We start from the raw sequence: 5,778 nt of genomic DNA on the forward strand, positions 1-5,778 counted from the left end.
GCTGCAGACACCCTGGTTGGCAAATGTGTATTTAGGCACTTTTCCTTGTTATTTAGCATAATGAATTTAACATTTTATTGGACATAGGACGTATGCGAACGTCCTGACTTCAGTGTCCTCAAGGCCCAAGGACGTTCGAATACATATTGCCCTTTAGATGTTGCAGAACTACAACTTCCAGCATGCCTGGGAATGCTGGCACTTCTAGTATTGTAAGTTCTGCAGGCCCACATTTTTCAGGCCTTTATGCACGGGTCTCTAAACTGTGGCACCCTAGATGCAGCAAAAGTAAAATTCTTAGCATGCACTGACAGACCGTGGCTGATGGGAGTAGTAGTTTTGCAACAGCTGGAGGTGGACTGGTCTTGAAACCCAGAGTTAGGTAACAAACCCGTAGTGTTTTGCAACCATTCTGCCTCCAGCTGGTTATTTTCTGTTGAAAAGCCTGTGGCGTGCAAAACACAACCCAAAAACTCCACCCGGTGCAAGGAAAAATTTGCACACACCTAAAGAGTGACATCACAAAAAACTGCGACGGTTGCATACGTCAGTGGTCCTCCGAAAAGGTCCCGTCTCTGACCCCCCGGGGCGTTAGGCTCCTAGGCTCCTGACAGGGAAAAGAGTTACTGTGGTCCATACAGCCGAAGCCATATGGACCCATCTCGGTCCAAGCAGCGCAATCAACACGCGAACAACACGCGACCATTTCCTGGAGCCTTGCCAGTTTCCAACTTATGATCGCAGCGCAATCACACAGCAACATGGTTGGAAGCAATTTCACTAAGTCTGAGGAAAAGTTGCTGATTTGTGTAAGTATTTTGACCACTGTTATTTCATCATCTTCAACTGCATTTAAGTCTAGTTTAAAAGTTAGTATATATGATCAGATATTAGTATTTAACCAAAAATGTGTCTCCTGCTTTTACAAAACTACAAGTCCCAGCCCAGCCCAGCATTTTAGTCTAGTTTAAAAGTTAGTATATATGATCATATATTAGTATTTCACAAAAAATGTGTCTCCTGCTTTTACAAAACTACAAGTCCCAGCATGCCTGGACAGCTGCAGACACCCTGGTTGGCAAATGTGTATTTAGGCACTTTTCCTTGTTATTTAGCATAATGAATTTAAAAATTTTTTGGACATAGGACGTATGCGAACGTCCTGACTTCAGTGTCCTCAAGGCCCAAGGACGTTCGAATACATATTGCCCTTTAGATGTTGCAGAACTACAACTTCCAGCATGCCTGGGAATGCTGGCACTTCTAGTATTGTAAGTTCTGCAGGCCCCCATTTTTCAGGCCTTTATGCACGGGTCTCTAAACTGTGGCACCCTAGATGCAGCAAAAGTAAAATTCTTAGCATGCACTGACAGACCGTGGCTGATGGGAGTAGTAGTTTTGCAACAGCTGGAGGTGGACTGGTCTTGAAACCCAGAGTTAAGTAACAAACACGTAGTGTTTTGCAACCATTCTGCCTCCAGCTGTTTTTTTCCTGTTGAAAAGCCTGTGGCGTGCAAAACACAACCCAAAAACTCCACCCGGATGCAGTGAAAAATGTGCACACACCTAAAGAGTGACATCACAAAAAACTGCGACGGGTACATACGTCAGTGGTCCTCCGAAAAAGGTCCCGTCTCTGACCCCCCGGGGCGTTAGGCTCCTGACAGGGAAAAGAGTTAGCAACGCATATCTCCCCTATACGTGTATCCTGTGTTGTTAATAATATATTCATAATTATGCAAATGATAATGGCTGCTATATTTATGCAAAAAAGGTGGCGACCGAAATGGCAGGATATAAAATCTTTCATGTTACCCCTGTCATTGATTAATAAGGCGAGAATGCTTCCAATTGTTGAATAGCATACATTTACGTCATATATCCATAAGGCTGTCAACAGAAGTATTACAATATACTTTGTTCTTCATCTTGCAGAAGTTCCTGGAAACAGGATACGATGAGCTGCGGAGGCAGCCAGAGAAAAGGGCTGTGGTCAGCGCCCTAATCGCTGACTTTGGCGGCCAACATGACCACAAGGCCATTGTTAAGAAGTGGTCTGACCTGAAGAGGCGCCAAATGGTTCATGTCAGACGTCTTCGGGCTAAATATCATCCAGGTAAGTTATTGTTGACAGTTATGTTTTTTTTTAAAAAAGTGTATTTTGTGCGTGAACTCGAAAGAGAGAGGAGCCGGCCTGCAGGAGTTGGGAGGCCTCCCCCAGAGGCAATCTGCCACCTTTCTCCATGCCCCGGTTGGCAATGGCGGGTGTGAGGGGGTCCTCCCAACCCAACCTCGCATAGCACACCCACCACGGGCGGGGCTGAGACCACCAAACTCAATTCACAGGTAGCCGAGAGCGGGATCCGAACCCCTAGCTGCAGAGGTGAATCAGTTGTCAGTGCAGTGGCAATCGCGTGGAGCCACCGCAGCTCCTTTGGTGACAGTTATGTAAGGTCATATGTAATTCATGTAAGGTCAGATGTTGTTAACCAAGATGCCATGTTGTGCTAACATATATCACCACCGGCCAAGGTATTCATAGTACTGTTGAAAAAAGACATGGGGCAGCAGACAGGAACACAGAAGTTATGTGGGAACATAATTTTCCCATTGCTTTGCATGGGACTTTAAAGAAAAACCCCGACCATGGCAAGTGGGGGTGGGTAAGGTTTAAACCACCTATCCTATGTTTGTGGCTGACATATAAGTAACCTGTGTGCCAAGTTTCATATAAATATCTTTAGCCGTTTGTACGTGATGCTGGAACATACATACATACATACATACATACATACATACATTTATGCACACACACACGTTGAGTTTTATATATATAGATTACCACTAAATTCCTGTGTTAGGAGTGGGGTTGTTATAGTAATCCCGTGTGCTCCATCAGGCCCTTTTTTTTAACATGAGATGGTCTGAACAAAACAAAGGAGACAAAAACAGCTCATTTTAACATGGTTGCATCCCAGCTCACGCTCAGTCCCCTGTAGTGCCCACAAGACCCTTTAATATAACATTGTCCCATTGGTTAACTGTCTATATAAATCAATTTGTATTCATATACAATACAGCACAGTACACAGAATTTGCATACGTCATTAGAAAACATTTTTATAATATATGAACATTGTGTTATTATAGGAGCTCCAATGCCAGTTATCCGCGCCAAGCGCAGAAGGCGCCAGGCCGATGAGGAGGAGGAGGAGGATGCGGCAGAGGAGGATGCGGCAGAGGAGGAGATGGATGAAGAGGAGCAGCCAGGGCCCTCCCACTCCCCAACCCCAGCTCCTGCTGAGGAGCAAGCTGAGGAGATTCCCCCCCCCCACCACCCCAACTTCTCAAGCAGAAGAGCAGGAGGAAGAGAGCGGTCCTGTGAGCCTCGCTCAGGAAGGTAAATATGTGCACAATGATTAATAACATTTCAACAACAAAATGTAGATATAAAAATGGACAACATATAAAGCGCACCTGTCAGATTGTAGAACCATAATATGGTATTGATGCTAGAAGTATACAGGTAGTGCATAATTATTAGGCAAGTTGTATTTTTTGAGGATTCATTTTATTATTGAACAACAACCATGTTCTCAATGAACCCCAAAAACTCATTAATATCAAAGCTGAATTTTTTTGGAAGTAGTTTTTAGTTTGTTTTTAGTGTTAGTTATTTTCGGGGGATATCTGTGTGTGCAGGTGACTACTATTACTGTGCAGAATTATTAGGCAACTTAACCAAAAAATAAATAGATACCCATTTCAATGATTTATTTTTAACAGTGAAACCAATATAACATCTCAACATTCACAAATACACATTTCTGACATTTAAAAACAAAACAAAAACAAATCAGTGACCAATATAGCCACCTTTATTTGCAAGGACACTCAAAAGCCTGACATCCATGGATTCTGTCAGTGTTTTGATCTGTTCACCATCAACATTGCGTGCAGCAGCAACCACAGCCTCCCAGACACTGTTCAGAGAGGTGTACTGTTTTCCCTCCTTGTAAATCCCACATTTGATGATGGACCACAGGTTCTCAATGGGGTTCAGATCAGGTGAACAAGGAGGCCATGTCATTACTTTTTTTTATTTAATACCCTTTCTTGCCAGCCACGCTGTGGAGTACTTTGACACGTGTGATGGAGCATTGTCCTGCATGAAAATCATGTTTTTCTTGAAGGATGGTGACTTCTTCCTGTACCACTGCTTAAAGAAGGTCTCTTCCATAATCTGGCAGTAGGACTGGGAGTTGAGCTTGACTCCATCCTCAATCCGAAAAGGCCCCACAAGCTCATCTTTGATGATACCAGCCCAAACCAGTACTCCACCACCACCTTGCTGGCGTCTGAGTCGGACTGGAGCTCCCTGCCCTTTACCAATCCAGCCACGGGCTCTTCCATCTGGCCCATCAAGACTCACTCTCATTTCAGTAGTCCATAAAACCTTAGAAAAATCTTTCTTGAGATATTTATTGGCACAGTCTTGACGTTGCAGCTTGTGTGTCTTGTTCAGTGGTCGTCGTCTTTCAGCCTTTCTTACCTTGGCCATGTCTCTGGGTATTGCACACCTTGTGCTTTTGGGCACCCCAGTGATGTTGCAGCTCTGAAATATGGCCAATCTGGTGGCAAGTGGCATCTTGGCAGCTGCACGCTTAACCTTTCTCAGTTCATGGGCAGTTATTTTGCGCCTTTGTTTTTCCACACGTTTCTTTTGTTTGATGATCACGCTTCAGAAGCTTTGCAATTTTAAGAGTGCTGCATCCCTCTGCTAGATATCTCTCTATTTTGGACTTTTCAGAGTCTGTCAAGTCCTTCTTTTGGCCCATTTTGCCAAAGGAAAGGAAATTGACTAATAATTATGCACACCTGATATAGAGTGTTGATGTCATTAGACCACACACCTTCTCATTACAGAGATGTACATTACCTAATATGCCTAATCGGTAGTAGGCTTTCGAGCCTATACAGCTTGGAGTAAGACAACATGCATAAAGAGGATGATGTGGTCCAAATACTCATTTGCCTAATAATTCTGCACTCCCGGGATGTGTTAGACACATAACAAGTGTATACACATGATAATGATTGATTAATAAGCAAAAAAAATATTTTATTTATTTGGTAACGTTCTTTGAAATCCAAATGTTTTTTTATTATATCCTAACAGTAGCAAGAAAGATGATGCAGCAGCACGCGCTGCTAAAGAAGACACATCTGAGGATTAAGGGAAATCATCAACAAATTCGCTACCTGGTCCAGCAAAATACGCAGCTAGACCAGCAGCAATTAGAATATCTTGCTGAGCTGGAAAGGCTTCAGAAGCTCATGCTCAGCTATGTCTGAATTAATTTTTTGATTAAAAAATGTTATTTTTTGGAAATGTTTCATTTCTTTTTGAGATCGATTTTTAGGTTTTTCAACACATCTAACTTCACATCGAACAAATCAACATCAACACATCTAACTTCATAATAAGCAAAAACATTTTATACTATCATTTTATTTAACACAAACCTAGGACAAACTAAAGCACACGGACACAGACACGACGAACACAAAATAAACTGTTGAAAAATGAACATAACAAAAGCAACAATATATATATATATATATATACAGAGAGAGAGAGAGAGCAAGAAAGAGAGAGAGAGTGCAGATTTGCTCTTGCAGACAGCCTAATGGTTGCAGTATAAAGGCCGCAAACCAGGGTTTAACATAAGGTTAATTGTTTTAGTTACACTTGCTGTTACGATCCGGTCTGGTAGC

The 5,778-nt window shown here is 42.6% G+C and overlaps 1 long non-coding RNA gene across 1 annotated transcript; it reads left to right on the forward strand.

Annotated features, from left to right (window-relative positions):
- The first annotated feature begins 3,357 nt into the window (after window positions 1-3,357).
- LOC120924352 lies at window positions 3,358-5,392 on the forward strand. Its single transcript, XR_005746359.1, has 2 exons — window positions 3,358-3,400; window positions 5,180-5,392. It is a non-coding gene; the product is annotated as an uncharacterized LOC120924352 (long non-coding RNA).
- Window positions 5,393-5,778: the final 386 nt, after the last annotated feature.

The sequence above is a fragment of the Rana temporaria genome, chromosome 1, assembly GCF_905171775.1.
Source record: "Rana temporaria chromosome 1, aRanTem1.1, whole genome shotgun sequence".
NCBI lineage: Eukaryota > Metazoa > Chordata > Amphibia > Anura > Ranidae > Rana > Rana temporaria.